The sequence below is a fragment of the Sus scrofa genome, chromosome 3 (genome assembly GCF_054392235.1).
Source record: "Sus scrofa isolate SSC_HxYL_T2T_F1_AM1 chromosome 3, Sscrofa_HxYL_maternal_Yorkshire_Landrace_v2.0, whole genome shotgun sequence".
Lineage (NCBI taxonomy): Eukaryota > Metazoa > Chordata > Mammalia > Artiodactyla > Suidae > Sus > Sus scrofa.
Window position 1 is genome coordinate 35,963,299 of NC_139385.1, and position 24,043 is coordinate 35,987,341.

The 24,043-nt window shown below is 40.9% G+C and overlaps 1 long non-coding RNA gene across 7 annotated transcripts in view; it reads left to right on the plus strand.

Annotated features, from left to right (window-relative positions):
• LOC110259931 (uncharacterized) overlaps positions 1 to 24,043 on the plus strand; it is a 563,371-nt gene that overhangs the window by 119,268 nt on the left and 420,060 nt on the right. The window contains exons 5-6 of one of the 7 annotated variants that reach the window (XR_002342414.2): positions 16,702 to 16,893; positions 18,116 to 18,638. The exons of 5 other annotated variants lie outside the window; for them this stretch is intronic. This is a non-coding gene — a long non-coding RNA (uncharacterized LOC110259931). Of the gene's footprint in view, positions 1 to 16,701; positions 16,894 to 18,115; positions 18,639 to 24,043 lie in introns of those variants that run through there. One more of the 7 variants, XR_014840787.1, reaches the window with a different exon arrangement.

Below are 24,043 nucleotides of genomic sequence, written 5' to 3' on the forward strand. Positions count from 1 at the left end.
AGAAGCTGCTCTTTTTGACAGATGAGACATGGAGCCCCATTTTGAGACCGGAAAGGCCAAGCCTTCATCCTGTGTCAGTAAAAATGTCACTGTGCATTCTGTCAGGACTGGAGCCAAGTGTCCAAGACAGCTATGGACTGAGCCCATCTTTAACGTGTCAGTGCCCCTGTAGGGCTGGTTAATGGCCTTGATTGCAAGTGCAATTAACAGGCTCCTCCTTAAGTCCATCTGGCTCAGAGCACTTTCTGGGCAGAGAAACTTCAGACATTCGTTCATCATTCAACAAACATTTATTGTATTTGTGCTGTTATCTGGATATTGATAAGGAATTGGACATTCAGCATTAAACAAAATAAACTTGGTCCCTGCCTTTATGAAGCTGATTCTAGTCAAGGAATGCAAGTAAACAAACAGATAAAAGATGATTTGGCTGGTGATGATGTCATGAAGAAACTAAAACAAGGTGATGTCGTAGTGATTGAGGTTACAGTGTCCTCTGATTGGTGTGACTGAGGGGTCCTTTTTAAGGAAATAACATTTGAGCCAATACATGAATCATATATACTTTTTAAGTGTCCATGTATTATTATTATTATTATTGTTATACTAAATACTTAGTCCTAGAGTTAATAGAGAAACAAGACCATTAAAGTTAAATATGATTAAGGTTTAGAAATGGCATACACTGAAGCATTAACAATGGTTATCTCTTAATGGTGGGAATCATGTATTCATTTAACTTAAGAAGCATTTATTAAGTACCAATATGACCCTGGTACTATAATAAGTACTAGGAACATAGTCATGAACAAACAGACAGTATCATGTGGTTAAAATGTACGAGCATTCTGAGGGAAATAGTGTGCTATGGCAAAGGATAAAAAAGAGAAACACTTAGTTTGTAAGTGAGGGTCTGGTCAACTGAGACTGAGAAATGAGAAGGATTCAGTCATGTGAAGAATATTGAAGATTTGGAGGAGCATTTCTGGTAATGAGGGCAGCATGTGCAAAGGCCCTGGGGAAGGATGGAATTTGTTATATTTGGGGAACTAAAAAGAAAATGTGTTAGGATGGAACAGAGGGATTAAGAATTAAAACTGAAAGGATTTTCAGGATCCATATTAGGCAACCTCTGGATTTATAGAGAGGAGTATGGACTTTATAAAGAGCAATGAGAAACTCTTGAGGGGTTTTGAGCTAGAGAATGACGTGATTGCACATATATTTTAAAAGCGATCCCTCTTGGTTGTTGGGTGCATAATGGATTCTTAGGGACAGAGTGGGAGCCATAGAGACATGTTAGGAATTGTTGCATTTATTCTGGTGAGAGATGATGGTAATTTGGACAAGGGAATCGTAAGTGATGTTTATGATCCTATAATTGGATCATTGCACAACTCCAGGGGGTACTTTTTACCTATACAATAATGTAAACAATGCTTTCTGGAGTTAAGCACTGGGGTTGCCCCAAGTCTGGGGCAGTAGTAGCAGCAGAGAGAGATAGAGAAGGGGTTCAATTTAGGATTAGATTGGACGGAGGGAAAGGAGAGAGAGGACACATAAGGATGATTCCTAGGTTTCTGAGTTGGATAACTTTGAGGCTGTTGGTGGTGTTTCCTTAAATGGGGGAAGACTGGATACAAAACATTTTAGGAAGAAACAGTAAAACTTTTCTTAGGTTTAAGTGTGAGATTTTGGGAGGCATCCAAGGGAAGATGTCAAGTAGAGAGTTGGTCTGAAATTCAGAGCGGAAGTCAAGGCCAGATACAGAACTTTCAAGTTATCAGGATAAAGGTGGCATTTAAATCCATTGGTGTAAAGAGAAAAAAGATGAGATCCTAGACCTGTGACTTGAGGAATTTGATAGGTAGGGGTAAGAAGAGGAGGAAGTTTGGCCAAGAAGATGGAGGGGGAGCCACCATGAACCAGGAAGAAATCAGAAAAGCACAGTATCAGAGAAGGAACATGAATGGTTTCTGTCCTAAGGGTTTGTTTTTCATTAAAATGATAAATGCAAATGCAAGCATTTTTGTCTCTCAATGATGCAATTGGATGTACTTTATTTTTCTGTGAGTGGCAAGGGTGGAACTGATTTTGCTCTGCAAGGTGACCAGTGGTGAGCAGTGGTGGCTATAAATGAGATGTGATTCAGAAATAAATGGGACCTGACACTGTTGGACATAGGAAAATTAGTATGGCTCAGGCAGAGCATGGCTTACCACCCAGCTCTATGAGGGCAAGTTGTAACCCACTGCAGTTGCCCACCTAGAGTGCACCTTGAGAGGAATTAAGGATGAAAAATAGGATGGGGCAGTCTATGCTTTGGATAAACAGACCCTGAAATGGTTGGATGATTCCCTCAGGAAGAATTTCAAAGACCCCTAATTCTTGCATCTTCTCATACATGGGAAAGCACTAAAACCATTAACCTGTGATGTCTGTTCTTTGCAATTAGCAGTAATTTTTATAATTTTAGGGCCACACTCTCGGCATATGGAAGTTCCCAGGCTAGGGGTCCAATCAGAGCCACAAGTGCTGGCCTATGCCACAGCCACAGCAACACTAGATCTGAGCCACATCTGTGACCTACACCCTAGCCACAGCAAAGTGGGATCTGAGCCACCCCTGCAACCCACACCACAGCTCATGGCAATGCCAAATTGTTAACCCCCTGATCGAACCTGAAACTCATGGATACTAGTCAGTATTTTCGCAGTAATCATTTAACAAGATGTATGCTTGACTGCATGTGCTCCTTAGGCAAAAACCTCATAGAAGCTGGCTTCTCTTCTGTCTCTTTGGAGCAGTTTCCTCAGAGCTACCTGAGTCAGTGTCCTGGTCTATAGTCCTCAGCAAAACCTTGAATAAAACACCCACAACTCTTTTTTGTTGCTGTTGTTGTTTTAGGGTTGCATCCGTAACATAAGGAGGTTCCCAGGCCAGGGGTCAAATTGGAGCTGTAGCTGCTGGCCTACACCACAGCCATAGCAATGCAGGATCCTTAAGCCATTGTGTGAGGCCAGGGATCGAACCTGCGTCCTCGTGGATGCTAGTCAGATTCATTTCTGCTAAGCCATGATGGGAACTCCACCATCACTACTCTTATGTTGTATGTTTTTCTTCAAGTTGGCACACTCTAGTTTCACTCTCAAGTAAAATCAGTAAAGCTGAAGTCTGACTGTTGTAGGACAGTGGTTCTTAGAGGGGCAATTTTGTTCCTTGGGGGCATTTGGCAATGTCTGGAGACATTTTCATTTATTACAATTGGGTGGTGGTGGTGGTGGTGAGGTTGCTACTGGCCCCTGGTGGGGTAGAGGCCAGGGACACTGCTAAAGAGCCTACGTAGCACAGGATGTCCCCCCGCCCCCCAAATAAACAGTTGGGCCAAGGGTGAGAAATCCTGTTGTAGTGAATGCAGTTACTTTAGAGATTCCATCATTTCTTTCCGAAAGACCTCCTTGGAGGAAGAGAGGGACCTGCTAAACCAAAAGTGTATCTGTTTCCATTTTCTAGGAGTGTCTATGCTTGACACAGGGACTTGATTGAAATGATTTCTTGGCTGATGTTTTACACTTAGGCATGTCTAGGCTGTCAGAGATGTAATTCATAGAATATTTTCTGTGGCTTGGATATGCTTTTTTATTTATTTTTTATTTTTATTTTTATTTTATTTTCAGGAGAGGGAGAGGGGAGAGAGGAGGAGAGAAGAGAATAGAAGGGGTAAGAGGGGGAATATCTTTGTCTTTAAAAGACAAAAGCACCAATGTTGCATTTTGTTTCAGTTATTCAGGATTCCTCATCCTGTTATCCTCTCTCAAAAATGGCATTTACCTTCCATTCTCTTGAGAATTGATTGAATTCTTCCTTTACTTATGTAAAAAAAGCACTTGGCACCTGAAGGCAAATAAAATGACCAAACAAATCTTGGTCTTACCCTTGGATTCAAAGGCAAAGTGACATTTCTATATTACCCAAGATTTTTCCATAATGGGAAGTGTGCCTATGGATGAAAGGTGAAAAGCAGTTGGAGAATAGAAAGAATTATGTAGAATTCTGAATTTTATTTTTTTAATTTTTTTGGTCTTTTTGTCTTTCAGGGTGGCACCCATGGCATGTGGAGGTTCCCAGGCTAGGGGTCCAATCAGAACAGCAGCTGCTGGCCTATACCACAGCCAGGGCAACGCCAGATCTGAGCCGCATCTTCGACCTACACCACAGCTCACGGCAATGCCCTATCCTTAACCCACTGAGTGAGGCCAGGGATCTAACCTGAATCCTCATGGATGCTAGTTGGGTTCGCTAACTGTTGAGCCATGACGGGAACTTCAGAACTCAGAATTTTAGATCCTTAAGGAACTTTAGGAATCTTCTAATCTCACCTTTGTACAACCAGCAACTTTCAGTTTTGAGAGAATCACAATTGACCTCATCCTGTCCTTCCTCAACCTTGGAAAAGCAGAAGAGATTGCATGAAGAACTGAACAGCGTTATATAAAGAAAAGTGGCCTGAAGTTTCCAGATTGGATAGGTGTTTACTGTAGTGGAAGGAGGAAGAGGAAGAATGTGTGACATACAGTAGGCTCCAGAGTGGAGGATTAAAGGCCATGTTAGCATTTAGATTCACATAAGCATTGAGATAAGGGGCACTGGGGAATTGTGTTCATCATTGAAGACTTGGCCCTTCAGCAGTGCCTGCCCATAATAGGAACTCGGTAAATTTGTTGAATGAGTGAGACCAGGAAGTCAGCTCACAGGCAAGACTGACTGTGGAGTTGGCAGGCTCATGAAGGAAGACAGCCTTCACTTTTTTATTCTTTGATAGGATGCTTCAGAGAAACAGATGGTTAAGAAGGACAGTAATAATATCAGATATTTTATGTTCAGCTTCATGAAACAGACTGCGTAATAACTAGTGGCTTGGATGGAGAAAAAGTGTATTTTCATCGTATAAAGAAAGCTTGGAGATGTTTAGGAGGTCTGGCTAGTGTGGGGACCCAGAGATGCTATTGGGAACCTGGGCTTCTTCTGGTTTTTATTCTTCACCAGCCATTCTCTACATTTGTCTTTCACCCTACCACCGACCCCCTCCCCCACCCCCCGGGCACACCTATGGCCTGAGGAGGTTCCCAGGCCAGGAATCAAACTTGTGCCACAGAAGTGACAATGCCAGATGCCTAACACACTGAGCTACCAGGGAACTTCCTCTTTTCTTTTGTCTTTGTCAAAATGGACACAAGATGACTGTTTTACGTCCATGCATGATCTATGCCCTCCTTCCAGCCAGTAAGAAAAGGGAAGGGCAAAAGTTGTTGAGTCAGTTCCATTTTTATCAGGAAAGCAATGGTTTTTCCAGAAGCCCCACCCACTAAACTTCTATTTCTGCCCCATTGGCCAGAACTAGGTCACATGATCATTCCTAACTGCAGTGGGGTCTGGGAAGAAATGTTTGTCAGTCACCCTGGACAAAATAGGAATTCTATTTGTAAAGAAGAGGGTTTGTTAGTAAAGTGGCACTTAAAACACATCTCTCATTCCACAGTTGAAGAGAATGAAGTTGATTGGTCCTTTCTAAGTGAATTTGAGTCAACTTGGAAGCACCATTCCAGTCCGAATGGCTTGGCTTGAAATCAGGATGCAGAGCATCATGGAACTTCAGTAAAACTGTATTTGTTTACCACCGCCGGGTTTGGTCTCTGCTAAAGGTCACGTGGTAGGGCCAGTAAGTCCTCAGGAGTCTGGGAGATAGCAGTGCTGAGAGAAAAATTGAATGCAACTGTGAGGCTGCTTTTGTTCCCTGTGAACCCAGTTCTTACCACTAACATCACACTTGGCCAAAGAAAGATAGACCTGAGTGTCATGCTGAGCCCAAGGGAGCAATTCCAGACACGGCTGAATTTCTCTAAGTTCTACAATGCCGCCAACCAAGTGAAAGAAATGATGTGCACACACAAAGCTCAGTAAATGGTAACTGTGGTTATTATCATTTAATGGGTAATATTGACCCAAAGAGAAATCGGATGCATTGTAGGATGAAGTTACATTAGAGTAACTAAGAAAGACATAAAATATGCATGGCGAGGAGGTTGGCTAATGTATAATTATAATTTTATGTGCAAGTAGAGAGCATGGAAAGAAAGAACTGAGGTTGGAAAGGGATTTAGCCTTCTATTAAGTGTGAAGAGAAAACTTGGGGTGAAGGGAGAAGGTGTTGAGTAGGCAGAGTGACCAGATTTCTGTTTCGGAGGAGTTTCTGTAGTACTGACAGAGGGAGGAAGGCTGGAAGCGGAGAGACTGAGGTTGGGTTGGTACTGAAGGTGAGACGTGATGGTGGCTTGGACCACAGTGCCTGTAGTGGAAGTGATGAAGAGTGGTCAGATTTAGGATGTATATTTTCAAGGTAGAACCCACAGGACTGATAGGTGGTACTCAAGAGGAGGAGTGGAGGCAAAGATGACTCTGGTGTGATGGAGTTGCCATCTCCTGAGATGGGGACATCTGCAGGAGGAACAGGTTTGGGGCAAGTGATGGGTTAGTAGTTTTTGGCCATGTTAAGTTTGAGATGTCTGTTAGACACCCAAATAGAGACTAAATGAGTTAATTGGAAATTTGAGTCTGTAGTTCAGAATTGAAGTTAAGCCTAGAGTATCCCATTTTAAAGCCCTTATTGTGTCGATGGGATTTAAAGCCATGGTGCTGGATGGGCTCATGGAGGGAGTAAGTGTGCAGAGAAAAAAATAAATGATTCAAGAACTGAATCTCTGGATAGTGAGAAGCAGCACCCAGTGAGAATGGGGTTTCTAGGAATCAAAGTGGAGGAAAAGCCCAGCAAGGGCTGAAATGTTGTGGTGGTAAGGATGATAACTGCATTGGCATTGTAGAGTCCCTGGGGACATGGACAGGACCTGTTCTAGCGGTGTGCAGGGGGTGACATCCTCATGGATGAATAGAGTTCCATGATTTCTTCAAGTTTCTATGGGAAGATTTATGACACGATTTGCTTGCCATGTAAAAAGAGTTCGAACTCCATCATGGTGGCAATAGCATTTTAGCAAGAGATGTGATGTGATCACATTTGCGTTGCAGAAAGACCACCCTGGCTGCAGGGAGAGAGGGGGTCAACTTGAAAACAGCTGGTGGATGATGGTGGCCAGAGCCAAGCTAGTGACAGTGGAGATGGAGAATGTAACCTTACTGGAAAGAAATTAAGGAGATGGAACCCATTACAACTTGAGAATGGATTGGAGATGGGAGGTGGGAGAGGAGGCAGGTTCAAATCCTGACTTGCCACCTGGTTGCTCCATGACCTTGAGCAAGCCTCCTAATATCTCTTGTACTTCATTTTCCTTATCTGTAAAATGAGGCTAACAATAGTATCTACTTCATAAAGCTGTTCCAGGATTAAATGAGATGCTTAGCATAGGGCCTGGTGTTGGGAATATATATATACTATTGGCATTCATACATTAGCACATATAAACAAAACCTTTGAACATTTTTAGATAGTAGCATCCTTTTCTTGGGGATTGATTCCTCTTTCTTCAGCTATAAGAACTGACATCCCTTTTGAGTAAGGCAGAATTAAATTGCATTTGTAAGAATTCACAGGTCAGATGACTCTCATTTTTGCCAGGAAAATGACGATTCATATTTACTACTAGGTGTCATATAAGCTATACATTATTATATCACTAGTAAAACATAAATATCAAGAAATGCTTTGGCTCAAAGGATTCACAGAATGAGGTAGATATGATTGTCTGTCCTTGTGATTGACATGCAGTGACAGCTAGGTTTAATAGGATTGCAGGTTGATTTACATATATCATGCCTTCAATTTGCCCAGAAATTTGCACACTTATCAGGCATTTAGGTACACAATTACCCAATTAGGGTGTGTCATTTACTAACTGTGGGGGCAAATGTGGTAATTGAGCCTTCAAATGGCTAAGCATTCACAATTTGCTTCCTTTTAGGCAAGATGGTACTTTTGAGTTTCATGGGAGAATTAAAAGCATCTGACAGCTGAGGATTCCTCTCCTAACTGGATGATGGTGTCATTTCAGTACAGGCTGAGCATGGTGGTTAAGAAACTTAAGGAACCATCAGACCTAGAGTTTACACATGGAGATTGCTGATATCTTACTAGACATCATGTTAGAATTCCTTGTCCTGGGATGCACCACTGGACCATCAAGGAATTTTGTCTCTAGATGCTGATGTCTCTGCCCACTTTGGAAATCATCTTTTCCTGGTGTGGGGGGCTGGGGTGGGTAATAACACCTTCCGTCTGTTTTGTGTGTCTCTATTAATTGGGATGCTTTTGCCTCAAAGACATGGGTGTTCTCTTTATCCATCTGGCATGCCCTTAGGTATCACACCACTGCTTCTGGCATTCAGGTAGAACTAGGGAGCTTTCTATTTCTGTCCAGCATAAAAAGAGTTTCTTGGTGAGACCAGGGTGTAATACTGGAACTTAGAACTTTGAATCTGACCCAGATCCCAGTTTGGTGGAAGGTCACTGGAGATTCCTGTGGAGTTGCTTGCTAAAAAAAACAACTTTCCCTCCATTATTGAACCAAATTTTGGTCTGCTCACCTGTGTTCAATAAAACCAATCTATTGACACTGGGTTGTGCTGAGGGAAAGTTCAGTGTTTATTGCAGGGCACCAAGCAAAGAGTACTTCTCTTGAGGATGAGGAAGAAGGATTGAATAAAAGAGCTCTTCTGTATTCACAATGGCCAAGACATGGAAACAACCTAAATGTCCATCAACAGATGAATGGATTATAAAGATGTGGTACATGTATACAATGGAATATTACTTAGCCATAAAAAAGAATGAAATAATGCCATTTGTAGCAACATGGATGCAGCCAGAGATTCTCATACTAAGTGAAATAATTCAGAAAGACAAGTACAATGTGATGTTATTTATATGTGTAATCTAAAACATGGCACAGTTTTTATTTCCTTTTTACTAAAGTGCTTTGATTTGTGTACTGATCAAGCAGCCGTAATTGTTAGTCCCTGAAATCTCAGTGGCTCCACTAACCAAAAATTTATTTCTTGCTCATTTTTCATTTATTTTGTAAGCGGACAGCAGTCTATGAAGTCACTTAGGTACCTAGGCTCCTTCCATCTTGTAGCTCTGCCCTCTTCTTGGTCCCTAGAATCCTCTCTTCTATTGGCTGATGAGGAAAAAGAGGATGGAGAAGGCACACCTGCTTCTTACTCACTTTGTATTGGAGGAAATGCACACCACTTCTACTCTCATTCAGTTGGTGAAAACAAGTCACATGACACCATCTAGATGCAAAGGATGCTGGGATAAGCAGTCTTTGGATGGACAGATAGTTCCCTGCAATAATTCTGCACTTGGCATGGGAAGAACCAGTCTTTGGTGGTATGCTAGCCATTTGTGTCACAATTCACATCTTTCAGTGAGCATATCCCTCTCTGCCCCATCTTCCTTCTTTTGGATCTCCTTTCATTGTGCTTTATCTTGAGTCTTGCATTCCTAGAAAATTTGCCAACTGAAACTGAAGTGCTGAGTTCTCCAGCCAGACAAGCTCGCCATGGGATCTCTGAGGTTCATAAATCACAGTGTAGAGGCAGTTCATCATCTGAAAAATGAGGAAGAAGGGCTGGCAGAGCCCAGCTTATAAAACAGATGTTCTTTTGGTGGAGAAGAGCAAAGGAATCTAAGCTCTGAAAATCAAAAACCCAGGCAACTAGCCCTTCTACCTTAAAAAAGCACATCATCCCTAAAGTAATTTACTTTCTCCTTCTTACTAGACCCTGCCCTCTAGGGAAAAAAAAGTCATTTCCCCTGTTCAATTATGTCCCATTTTAAGCTAGGACAATAGCTGTTCTTCCTGTGTTTCCAACCCCGAAAGTAAGGACATTAATTTTTTTCCAGTGCACGACAAATCCAGTGATACCTCATTATCAACCACAGGTCTGATATGTTTCAGGATACACACGGCTCTGCCATCCTTATCATTAAATCCCACTCAGGATAAACAAGGCTCATTTCAGCAGTAGCCATTTGTTCATGTTACGGAGCTTCCAGGATGGCATGAAATATTAAATGACAAGGGTTAATTCTGTTCTCAGCGAAGTGCTCCCATCTCATTTCCCATAAGAGTGTACAATGGGTCATTGTATCAGGCTTGAAATCAGAGCCTGCGCTAGCCTTCCTCGGGAGGCTTCTGTACCCAGGGTGTACTGATGAATCTAGATTTTGCAATGGGAAAAAAAAGCTCCTCCTGCCACTGGGAGGATGGGGGGCATGGTGGTTGTTTCCAGCATGTGCAGCAGTGGCTTTGAGACTCCGCCTCTAGTGACTGGTGCTTTGTTATTTTTTGACGATTCCCTTGTGAAGAATGAGGATTTCTGGGATTTCTATCCTTTGGCTGTTGGTCTCTCCTGCTTGCTTCTCCTGGCTTCTTAGCCAGAGATTGTGTAAAGTGAGAGGGTTGTTGTTTTAAATTACATTGGTGCTTTATTAATATGTTAAATGATCATAGTTGAGCTATTGTCACTTATTATTGTGTATTATGCCATGTATTAGTAATGAATGGGAGCACTTTACTTAAATATCTGCCTATAAATCAGTTGAACATGGGGGAAAAAAGAGTCATGGTTTATTTATGAGGTCTGGGAAAGAAATTATAGAGAGCACACCTTACAGTCTCCTATTCTAAAAACATTATGAAACATTGATTATATGTTTGCCATTAAGTTTATGCTCCTGTTGCCTTTATGTTCCTAATATATTATTAATCTTTCTTAAGAATGAAACCTCTGAAATCTGCTTTAGATAGAAGAGTGGAAAGCTTCAGAGCTAGGCAGTAACGTTTGCTTGAATGGAGTCTTCAAAATGTGCAGTCCTCATGGGAGTGGTTTACCACTGGCCAGGGTCCATTAATGGTCTGCTTCCCAGTAAGTGCAAATTAATAGACTTTCATCGAGCTTCTTTGGACCAACAATGGGACCAAGGTACTGTTAGTACACACAAATGCTTTTTAAGGCATTCTGGGAAGCTCTTCCTTACACCAGAAAAGTCCCTCTTCAAAAGATTTCTTGAGTGAAGCAGTCACATAAAATTATAGCAGGCAGGGAACAAGGCACCCATTTCATTGTTTGACTAAGGCTCTGTTGAGAGCCACTATTTTAAAATTCATTGGTAAAATGGGCTGAAGTATGTAGCCTTCCATAAGAATCTGTTGGGATCTCTATTAATGTCTAAACTCCCAGATCAGCAATCAGACAAGTGCTGACCAAATTCTAGGAAGTGTATGAGGGTAAAAGAAAAGGGCTCAAATGACCTGACTGGCTGCTCTGTAGGATTTGTTTGCTTGGATGGACCAAGCAGAAGAAGAGTGACCCTGTCGGTAACTTTGGCTCAATCATTGTACTGGAACCTGGACAATTATGAGATTAGTAGTTCCTTCTGTCTTTTTTTTTTTTTTTTTTTTGGTCTTTTTGCTATTTCTTGGGCCGCTCCCACGGCATATGGAGGTTCCCAGGCTAGGGGTCCAATTGGAGCTATAGCCACCGGCCTACGCCAGAGCCACAGCAACTCGGGATCCGAGCCGCGTCTGCAACCTACACCACAGCTCACGGCAATGCCAGATCCTTAACCCACTGAGCAAGGGCAGGGACCGAACCCGCAACCTCATGGTTCCTAGTCAGATTCGTAAACCACTGCGCCACGACAGGAACTCCTTTTTTTTTTTTTTTTTTTGCCACACCTGAGTCATGATGTTTTCAGGCCAGAGATTGAACCGAGCCACAGCATTGACAATGCCAGATCCTTAACCCACTGTGTCACCAGGAACTCCTTAGTAGTCTATTCTTTTGAGGATGAAGAAGAAGGTTTGAGTAGAAGAGCTATTCTATATTCACAGTAGTGAACATGGAAGCAATTTAAGGTCCATTGATAGATGAATGGATTAAGAAGATGTACATATATTTACAATGGAATACTACTCAGCCATAAAAAGAATGAAATAATGGCATTTGCAGCAACATGGATGCAACTAGAGATTCTTATACTAAGTGAAGTAAGTCAGAAAGAGAAAGATAAATACCATATAATATCACTTACATGTGGAATCTAAAATATGACACAAATGAACCTATCTATAAAATAAAAACAAACTCACAGACAAAGAGAACAGACTTGTGGTTACCAAGGGGGAGGGAGGGGGATAGACTGGAATTTGGGGCTTAGTAGATGTAAATTATTACATTTAAAATGGATGAGCAATGAGGTCCTACTGTACAGCACAGAGAACTATATTCACTATCCTGTGATAGAACATGATAGAAGATAGTATGAGAAAAAGAACGTATGTATAGGTATGACTGGATCATTATGCTTTACAGCAGACATTGGCACAACATTGTAAATCAACTGTACTTTAGTAAAAATACATAATAATTAAGAAGAGCTGTTCTACACCTTCTGTTCTTGCTATAGCTACTCTGTGCTGGGTTTTGTTCCAAGATGATGGACATAACACAGGAAAGCAATACTAGTCAGTTGCCATTTAAAAAATGCTCACAGTCTTGCAATAGAGGTGGACTTGTAAGCAAATGAGTTACCATACTACAAAATAATAATAATAATAATAATAATAAATACCAATTTATGGAGTGCTTGTGAAGCATCGGGCACTATGGCAAGTATTTTATAAGTTTATACGACTTATGGAGGTAGCATAGCAAAGGGAATGATTAGCTTTGGCAGGACAGAACTTTTGGAGGAGGTGACATTTAGGTTGCAGTGTAAGAAGGGACAGGAATTCTCCTTCTAGGTGGAAAGGAAGTGGAGAGCACTTGGGTCAAGTGAAACAGTGTCTGTGTGGAATGACCTGGGCCTGAAACACCAGCTGTATTGGTGAGAACTGTGAGCATCTTGGGATCTCTAAAACATGTTGAGGGGGCAGAGCTGGTGTGAAACGAATTTGAAAACAGGCAGAGTGACATTGTACTTTTTCTGCTAGGACGAGGAACTTGGATTTTATCTTATAGAGGGTGTCAGTAATGGGATATATAAGTCAAGGAGAGAAACGATTGATCTGGGTCTTTGTAAAGTTCTTTCGGCTACAGCTGGGAAGATGGTTGGAGGAAATGAGACATGAGATTGGAGGCACACACATGAGTCAACAAGGGTCTGCATTAAGTAGATGTGATAACGTAGAGTGGAAAAGGATTTGAAAAATCTGTGAGAAGTAGAATTGATGACATGGTGGCTAATTGGATGCGAGGACTGAGGAGAGGAAAGAGTCGTGGTTGGCTTCATGTTTTATTTATTAGGTGACAGCCTTAGTGCAAAGGGCTGGAGCCAAAAGTAGACTGTAATACCAGGTACCAATTTCTACTACTTAGACTTCTTTGGTTGAAATCAAAACCAATTCTTTTTCTGAATTTCTTTAATTGTGGCAAAATACACAGAAAAGCAAAACTTATTATAATACTTGTAGGTGTACATTGGTATTAAGTGTATTCATCTTGTTGCACTATTATACAACTGTCACCTCCATCCATCTCTAGACCTCTTTTCGTCTTGTAAAACTGAAACACTATACCTGTTGAATAATAACTTCCCATCCTCCCCTCCTCCAGCTCCCAGCAATCACAATACAGAAAGTATTTTGCCTCTATGATTTTGATTACTCTAAGGACCTGATATAAGTGGAATCATGCATTATTTATCTTTTTGGAACTGGCGTGTCTCACTTAGCATAATGTCCTCAAGTTTTAGCATGTGTCAGAATTTTCTTCCTTTATTTTTCGGCTGCACCCATGGCATGTGGAAGTTCCTGGGCCAGAGATCAAACCTGCATCACAGCAACAACTACAGCTGCTGTAGTGACTATGGCTGCTGCAGTGACAATGCCGGATCCTTAACCTACTGCACTGCAAGGAAACTCCAGAATTTCCTTCCTTTTTAAGACTAATTCCATTGCTTATATAGACCACATTTTGCTTATCCATTTATTGGTAGATGGACACTTGGCTTGCTTCTGTGTTTTAGCTCTTGTGAACAACTTTGCCATGAACATGGTGTACAAATATCTCTTTGAGATTGTGCTTTCAATTCTTTTGGATATATACTCAGAAGTAGAAATGCTGCATTATATGGTAATTCTTTTTTTTTTTTTTAATTTTTGAGGAATCACCATACTATTTTCCATATAACCACTAACAGTGCATAAGGGTTCCAATTTCTTTACATTCCGGCCTGTACTTTTTATTTTCTATTTTTTTTTTTTCTTTTTATGACCAGGCCTGCAGCATATGGAAGTTCCTGGGCTGGGGGTCAAATTGAAGCTGCAGCTGCTGGCCTGCACCATAGCCCAAGCAATGCCAGATCCAAGCCACCTCTGTGACCCACGTTGCAGCTTATGGCAACACTGGATCCTTAACCCACTGAGCGAGGCCAGGGATAGTATCCACATCCTCATGGACACTATGCCAGATTCTTAACCTGATGAGCCACAACAGGAACTACTCTCTTTCTTTCTTTCTTTCTTTCTTTCTTTCTTTCTTTCTTTCTTTCTTTCTTTCTTTCTTTCTTTCTTTCTTCTCTCTCTCTCTTTCTTTCTCTTTCTCTCTCTCTTTCTTTCTCTTTCTCTCTCTTTCTTTCTCTTTCTGTCTCTCTTCCTTTCCTTTCCTTTCCTTTCCTTTCCTTTCCTTTCCTTTCATTCCTCCTTCCCTCCCTCCCTCGGTTCTTTCTTTCCCCCTCTCTCTCTCTCTTTCTTTCCTATAGTAGTCATCCTAATGGGTATGATGTTAAGACCAATTTTTAGATGTCTACATTTCACCCTATGGTACTATGAGGCCATTCATTCAGGGTCCCTGGGAAGTTATTATGGGAATGACTTTATTTCCATCTTCAGTTCTCCTGTGGCACCACATGGGATTTAGCTTTTTTTTTTTTTTTTTTTTTAAAGATTCGAGGAGTTCCCATCGTGGCTCAGTGGAAACAAATCCAACTAGTACCCATGAGGATGAAGGTTCAATCCCTGGCCCTGCTCAGTGGGTTAAGTATCCAGAGTTGCCCTGAGCTGGGGTGTATGTTGCAGCTCAGATCCCAAGTTACAGTGGCTATGGCATAGGCCAGCAGCTGCAGCTCTGATTTGACCCCTACTCTGGGAACTTCCATATGCCACGGACGTGGCCCTAAAAAGCAAAAAAAAAAAAAAAAAAATTTGGATGCTTACCCATTTATACCAGGGTAAACATTACTAATAACACCAATAGTACACATCCTAGTGAAAACTGCATGTTTTCAGTGACCCTGCAGGAATTTAGATTATTCGTTCAAATCCTGGTTCAACTGTTTATAAGTGTGTAACTTGGAGCAAATTTGATCACCATAACTTCCTCACAGGCAAAATGGGCATTAAAATTACCCTGTGCTGAGCTGTTTTGAGAATTGGAGGAACACCTGGCATGAGTAAAAGCTCAATTAGTATTCATTTTTATTTTTCTTAAGTTGAATAACATTCTTAGTGGTAGGCCTTCGGAAGGGGAGGTGGGTGAAGAAGGTAGTAGTTTTGAGACCTGACTGCTGGCTCCGAAATTTTATATATTTTCTTTTCCTTCTTTTTATGACCACACCCATGGCATATGGAAGTTCCTGGGTTAGGGTTCGAATCAGAGCTGCAGCTGCAAGTGTACACTATAGCCATGGCAATACTGGATCCTTGCCTCCTCTGTAAAGTATGCAACAGCTTGCAGCAATGCTGGATCCTTAACCCACTGAGTGAGGCCAGAGATCAAACTCATATCCTCATGGACACTATGTCAGGTTCTTTACCTGCAGAGCCACAACGGGAATTTCTGAAATTTCATATCCTACACTGCTCACTGTTCTGCTTATATGTTGATGTCTTGGTCGGCTCCGGCTTTTGTAACAAGGATACCATAGATTAAGAGGCTTAAATAACAAACATTTATTCTCATACTTCTGGAGGCTGGAAGTGCAAGATCAAGGTGCTAGCAGGTACAATGTCTGGTACCCAGACAACCTTCTCCCCGTGCCCTCACCTGTAGAGGGATCTCAGGCCTCTGCATCCTTCTGTTAGGTCACAAATCCCATCTCGGGGCTGATGACCTCATTGAAACCTAATTACCTCTCAGAGGCCTCACCTCCAAATACCGTTCACATTGGGGATTAGGCCTCAACAGATGAATTTGGGGACATAAACATTCAGTCCATGCAGATGGCTTTTTTGCCCTTTGCTTTGTCTTCTCTTTGACTGAATCTTCTACTAAGAACAAGTGCAAATTCTGATCTTGTAGGCAGTGAGGACATTTGACATGTGTTTTTAACTTCACTTTTTAGGTGTGAGCTTTCATCCTGGGTAGTTCTTAGTCAATTGCAAGATGGAGAGATTAGGTGGCGGCCAAAGAGGTCCTGACAAGAGCAGAATCACCTTTGCTTAGGTGTCCAGAGGTACTTGGGAATAGAGAAAGATCACCATTGTGTTAACCTGAGGTGTCCTGAATGATTATCCTTGTGGAACCTTTGCAAGGCATGTAATGAAATGAGTGTTGCAGATACTGTCAAATTCCCCAGGAAGAGTGGAAGGAAAATCTTAGTAGCAGAGAGATTTTCATTTATTTCTGTCTAAGGGGAGATGACATAAGTTCACTTTGTGATTTTTTTTCTGCCTCATATAGGACAGTGCTCAGAATACAGATCAGGAAATCTGAACAATTCCTATTCTTTATAAAAATCCAGGGGGGAAGATGTTATAACGATCTGCCATGAGTGCTTTAAAAATGGAAAGGTGAACTCTAAAGATGTTCGAAGCATTGTCTTCCTTTGGATGTCCAGCAGACTCTCAGAAGTCAACTTTTGAAACTGGTGTGGTAAGTCCATTGGGTGGATCCCTTTAGTTCTCCAACTCAACCCAAGAATTATTGTCATCTTTTATTTTTAAAAAATTTATTAGAGTATAGTTGACTTACAAAGTTGTGTTCATTTCAGGTATACAGCAATGCAAATCAGTTATACATATATCTATCCCTTTTCAGATTCTTTTCCCATAGGTTATCACATAGTATTGAGTAGATTTCCCTGCGCTATACAGTAGGTCCTTTTTACTTATCTACTTTATATACGGTAGTGTATATATGTTAATCTCAACCTTCCAATTTATTCCTATCCCCCAACATATCCAGTTTGGTAACTGTAAGCTTTGTTTTGAAATCTTTGAGTCTGTTATTGTTTTGTAAGTTCTTTTGTATCATTTTTAATTAGATTCCACATATTAGTGATATCGTATGAATTTGTCTTTCTTTGTCTAACTCTTCCCACCCAGTACAGTAATTTTCAGGCCATCATATTGCTGCAAATGGAACTATTTCATCCTTTTTTAAGGCTTAGTAATATTCCATTGTACATATGTACCATATCTTCTTTATCCATTCATCTGTTGATGAACATTTAGGTTGCTTCCATGTCTTGGATATTGTAAATAGTGCTGCAGTGAACACTGGGGTGCATGTGTGTTTTCGAACCATGGCTCTCTCTGGATATATGCCCAGGAGTAGGATTTCTGGGTTATATGATAGTATGATATTTCATTTTTTAAGGAACCACCTTAAAAAAAGATGTTATCCATGTCATCTTTTATTTTTAGTGGTTAAGGAAAAGTCATGGTTTGGCCAGGCTTTCCATGGATTTCTATGTAATAGGAATACCTATTGTTTCTGGCAGTAATCTGAGGGAAATCACTCTTTCCAAACTTATTTGGGCTTTGGAATCAGACAAGCTGGGTCCCTGTTTCAGCTCTATCACTCACTTATTGGCCATGTAACCTTTGTCAATAAACTTATCTGACCTCCAGTTTTCCTACGTATGCAATGGGGGCATCTACCTTATAAGGGTTATATAGGACAATGTTAATTGCCTGGTATGGGACATGGCATAGTGTACACACTCAATAAATGAGAGCTATATTAACTTGACTCTAACATCAGGCTCATTAAAAAGGAAACTAGTCATATATGATGAAGGTAAGGGTTAAAGAAGGCATAGCCAAAGAAGGATGCTGTGGCACATACATTCCATCCTCACTTCAATTTTCAGCTTTGGTCCTAGGTCATGGTACTACAGTGGTCCAAGTATTCTACCTTGAGATGAATGAGGACCATATTGGACTATGGCTTTGATGACTGCAAGACTCCCATCTTCAGATGTCTTCCCCCAAAGGGAGAACGAAGTCATTAAGGACCAACTTGAATTTGAATGGATCATCTGTAAAAGTTGGAGGAACTACCCTGTAGTTCCATGCAAGGCTATGGCTCAATCAAAAGCATCCTTCCCAGACTCTTCCCATCAGGATCCATTCTTCTCACCTGCATATGTCCCCCAAGGTCATTACTGAAGAAATAGGGGTTATGTTGTATAAGCTTAATCACTGCTGAGACCACTCGTTACAAGTCAATGTCCAATGTTGAATTGGCTCAGTTGTTTTTTTCTGGTTCAGGGACAAAATTCATTAGCATCTGGAACTAAAGCTAAAAGGCAGTGGCCAGTATAGCATTGTTACTTTTATCTTTATGGCCACAGGGCTTGTAATTATTAATAAAACTTGACTTTTGCTCTTCAATCTGCATTTTCTATGGTACAGTAATTACAAACTGAACTTTAAGTAACTCCTTCTTTAAGAGTTCTTCACTCAGAGCTAGAGGACTGTTTAGATGAAGCTTGACTTGTCCTCCTTGGAAAGGCTCCTTTCCTTCCCCTCCAGCTGTCACGGCTGAAGTGTAGTGCTGGGGGTGGGAGGTGGACTTTGAAAATGAATGAGAACAGCAACACTTGTTCATTTTAAATCTGATTTTAATTCTTTATTAAACAAAATTAAAATAGCACATGAAAACATGAAAATTCAATTAGCAACTCTTTGTTGAGAACTTCTATGTGTAAGGCTCAATGGAAGAGAGGTTGAAGATAGAAAGATGAGGCAGAATCTGACCTCAAGTGTGTTCAAATGTCTTGGGAAGAGAAGTGTGATTAAGAGGCCCAAGAGTATGATTTAAAATGAGGAAAACCACCCAGGCATAGCTGGGCATTCTTTGATTCTAATATGCAGTGGAATTCTGAAAGAGCTTGTCAACTTGCTTATGCGTCCTAACTGGAGGCAGGTTGGCTTATGTACAGAGCTACAGACTTTTCCCCTGGTACTTTATTGAGTTATAATTTACAGAGAATAAAATGCACAAATCTTAAATGTGTAACTTGGTGTACACACACACACACACAGACACACACACCCCCATGCCCACACACACCTGTATCATCACCTTACAGGTATAATCTATATTTTTTGATCAAGGTAGACTATATTTACTCCAGAAACTTCCTCTGTACCCCTTTCCTGTCAGTTCCCCTCCCCGGAGGTAACTCCTTTTCTGACTTCAGTCACCTTAGATTAGTTCAGACAATCTTTTTTTTTTTGTTTTGCTTTTTTAAAAAATTATAGTTGGTTTACAATATTGTGCCAGTTTTTGCCGTATAGCATAGTAACCCAGTCTCTTTCTCTCACACGCACGTATATAAACACATTCTTTTTCTCATACTATCTTGCATCATGTTCTATCCCAAGCGATTGGCTATAGTTCCCTGTGCTGTACAGTAGGACCTCATCATTGCTTATGAAATACAATTGATTTATAATGTTGTGTTAATATCTACTGTATCATAAAGAGATTCAATTATGCACATCTTGGAAAATGTTGCCTTAAAATAGCTGGATATATTCAGCTGATCAGATATATTCAGATATGTCTGAATATCCTTTTTCATATTCTTTTCCATTATGGTTTATCACAGGATATTGAATAGAGTTCCCTTGCTATACAGTAGGACCTTGTTGTTTATCCATTCTAAATATAATAGTTTGCGTCTGCTAACCCCAAACTCCCAATCCATCCCTCCACCCCCATCCCCCTTAGCAGCCACAAGTCTGTTCTCTATGCTAGTTCAGATTATTCTTGAACTTCATATAAATGAAATGCTAGAGCACATACTCTTCTGTGTGAGAATTTTTTTTTTTTCATTCAGCATCATGTTTTTGAAATTCAGCCATTGTGGTGCCTGTGTCAGTAGTTGAGGCCTTTTTTGTTACTGAGTAAGATTCCATTTGTTTGCCCATTTACCTTTAGATGGGCATTTGAACTGTTTGCAGTTTTTGTTTATTATGAATTTAGCTACTGGGAACATTTGCATACACGTCTTTGTGTGGACATCTGCACTCATTTTCTCATTTGGGTGTTCAGTTGCTGGGTCCTGGGGTGTACATTTGTGTAGTCTTAGCAAATAGACTGTTATCCAAAGTTGACATTCTGCTTTATGTCACCACCAACAGTAGGTGTGAATCTGAGCTCCTCTTTCTCAGAATATCTGATACTCTCGGAAGCTAGAGAGACCTTGGTTTAGATTAAGGATCTTCCACTTAGTAGCCTTATTATCTTGAGACAGTTACTACATTTTTTACTCCAGTTTTCTAATCTACAAAATGTGGATAATAACAACCTTTTGCAGTGTTTGTGAAGACTAGTATTTGGAAGATCCGAGACTGCATATTAAACTGCTATAGTAAATACCCCAATATATAGTAACTGCTACACTCATTATTATTTCCATATTCTCATCTCATCCAGCTATTTTAAGGCAACATTTTCCAAGATGTGCAGTATGGTGGCACTTGACATTTATTTTACTCTAAGTATTACCTATTCACAGCATTATGAAGTACTGAATCACACAGTGAAAATTTATTTCTATTCCAATTTTCTTTAATCCCAATAACATCAAAGGAAAAATCTTAGCATGGTGTTAGTCTGATTTAACACCTCTCCAACACTTGCTAATCTTCCTTTTTAATAAAGTGAGAACAAGACACAGGCTCTTAGTCTTGGGAAGGCGACAGAATCTAGAAATAATTCAATGTTGTTTTGCCTTCGTTGTTTTTTAATTTTTACTGTTAGTAGAATGGATGGCTGGCGAGACTAGTAGTATTTCTGGTCGTGATTTACTCTTTTCATAAATTATTAAAATCTAAAAAGTGAGTCGTCTGAAATAAAAAAAAAAAGTTAAGATATTAATGGTGCAGGAGGAACTTGGGCATGGCTGCAAGTCCTGTCCCAGGTTGGTCCTCTCCTGTGGGTCCCACACTCAGCTTCATACTGACCTCCCCAGGACACACAGACACAGGCATGTGGATGAGCAAGGGCATGTATTCTTTGACCTTGGAGTCCAGGTCGTACATAGAACACGGTGTGTCTGGGTCATTGGGGGTAGAGTTTTGGGGATCTAGATAGGGACTGGCCAAGCAAAACCAGAGCAGAGACAACTTCAATTATCAGGGAAAAGGTCAAAGCGATGCTTGAAGAAACTTCCATGTTGTATACCATCCAGCCAGAGATATTAGAGATGGTGCTAATAGGATTTTAGAGACAAATAGAATGGGGTTCAAATTGTGATGTTGCACATTCATGGCTGCGCGACATTGGGCAAATGACCTGTCATGGCCTCATTTTCCTCAGTTGTGAAATCGGGGTTCTAACCCCTCCCTGTCTGAGTCACTATGCAGATTATATGAGGTAACACTTATGAACAGGTTTTTTGTTTTGTTTTGTTTTCTCTGGTTTTTTTTTTTTTTTTTTTTTTTTTTTTTTTTTGTCTTTTGTCTTTTGTCTTTTGTCTTTCTAGGAACACACCTGCAGCATCTGGAGGTCCCCAGGCTAGGGGTCCAATTGGAGCTACAGCTGCTGGCCTGCACCACAGCCACAGCAACGCCGGATCCTTAAGCCACTGAATGATGGGAACTCTGACAGGTTTAATGGATGCTTTCTATTATGTTGATGATCTGAGACAGACCTTCAAGATAGTATAGCATCTACCTTTGCCTTAACTCTTCGGGAATCAAGCATGATGACCTTTCCTTGGCTGATTAGGCTTTGCTGCCGTGAATGTTTCTTGTACACGTTATGCTGCCAATATTCTCCTAAATTTATGATCAAAACTTGTGGGTTATGTGTCTCAACACTTCAGGCCTCTGCCCTACTGCTAGAGAGAGTTACGTATGAATCCTTGTGAGTGGAATAGCAGGCCTGAGTCTGAAATCTCATCTAGTTGTTTCTGTTTGAGCTCTGCTAGATACTTTGTACTTACATCTGTCACAGCACCCATGGCATCGAGAGAGAAGTCAGTTAAACAATAAGCTTCTTGGATATAGGGACCATATCTTGCTGATCTCTAAAGCTGGAATGCCCGGGACAATACAGGTGCTTAATAAACATAGTTGACTGATGCCCTGTGGTTTCACCTGTTTTCTTACTAGAATATAAGGTGCTTAAAGGCAGGACTGTGTCTGCCTGTTCAGTGTTGAATCCCTAGTGCTTGGTAGGCTCTCAGTAGCTATGGGTTGAATGAATGAATGAGACAAAAGGATGCTTTTTCTTTTCAGTGTTTGAACAGGATGTGAGCAGGTAACCAGACCCACACAAAGGGGGCACCAGCCGCAGGCCAGACCTGTGAGCAGCTGGTCTGATCTGCTCTCTTTGTTGGCAAATACTCGGTAAGAGGCCTCACTCCAGTACACCTGCCTGGATTGATCATCTTCTTTGTGATAAACAGGAAGGAAAATCATTATAGCACCAGCGCCTTGTCATTCCACATGCTTCTGCCTGTGATAAATGTTCTCCATTTACGGAGCCATTGGTGGAAACCTGGAGGAAATGATTGCCATCCAGGCCTAACCTGGCGCAGGTTCATCATTAAACAACTCCCATAATTTCCACTGCTCAGCATTCATCTTCTCACCGCTCGCAGGGCTGGGGAAAAAGAGGGTTTTGACTTCAAGACAGAGAAAACTGCTACCTAATTGCTCTTTTTGTCATCTGTACACTGTTGTGAGGAAGTGGATAAGAAGGATTGCCATCAAATGAACAGGTATTTGGAACCACTGGAACTTTATAACACTTTGGTGAGAGCCTTCTTTCGGTTGGTGTGACCCAGCCAAACGGGCAATACCAACAACCCAGCAAGAGGAATCCTAAGTGTTTACCCTGGAGAGTTAACTGATGTGTGTGGGAGGAAAGGTCAGGACAGCATTGCTTGTAGCAGCCATATTATGAACAAGGTTAAATATCCATCCACAGAAGAGCATGTTTTTATAATGTGGTATATGTATACATTAGAATATTACACAGAAATTAAAATGAATGAACCTCAGCATGAATGATTCTTACATAATGATGTCCAGTAAAGAAACAATATGTAAGAGAGAACATATGCCATGAGCCCATTCATATAGAATTGGACACAGACAAAAAGAAATATATTGTTTAGATCTGCATGCAAAGGAAGAAAAGCTATAGAGACAAGTAAATAAATGATCACCATAAAAGTTAAGATAGTAGCTAAAAGTTAAGATAGGGTTTAGGAGTGCCCACTGTATCTCAGTGGAAATGAACCCAACTAGTATGCATGAGGATACAGTTTCAACCCCTGGTCTCACTCAGTGGGTTAAGGATTTGGAGTTGCCCTGAGCTATGGTGTAGGTTGCAGGCGAGGCTTGGATCTGGCATTGCTGTGGCTATTCCCTAGGCTGGCTGCTGCAGCTCCGATTCAACCCCTAGCCTGGAAACTTCCATATGCCACAGATGCAACCCTAAAAAGGGGGGGGGGGTTAATTAAAAAATTAAAATTAATAAAAAATTTTTTTAAAGTTAAGATGGGGGAGGGACCCAAGGGTGCTTTTGATATTGTCCATATTCTTTTTCTCTAGCCATGTGGTTGTTACAAAGATACTCACTTTATAAGTATTTGCTAAGCTGGGCCTGTGCGCAATTTTCTGTCTACAGGTTATACCTGGCAGTAAAATATACTTTAAAACTCTAGCCTATCGATTTGAGCTATAATTTATCGTAATGTTTAGGCCAGTGCTTCTCAAACACGCAAAATTTTAAAAATGACCCAGGGCTGTTGTGAAATGTGCGAGTTCCTAAG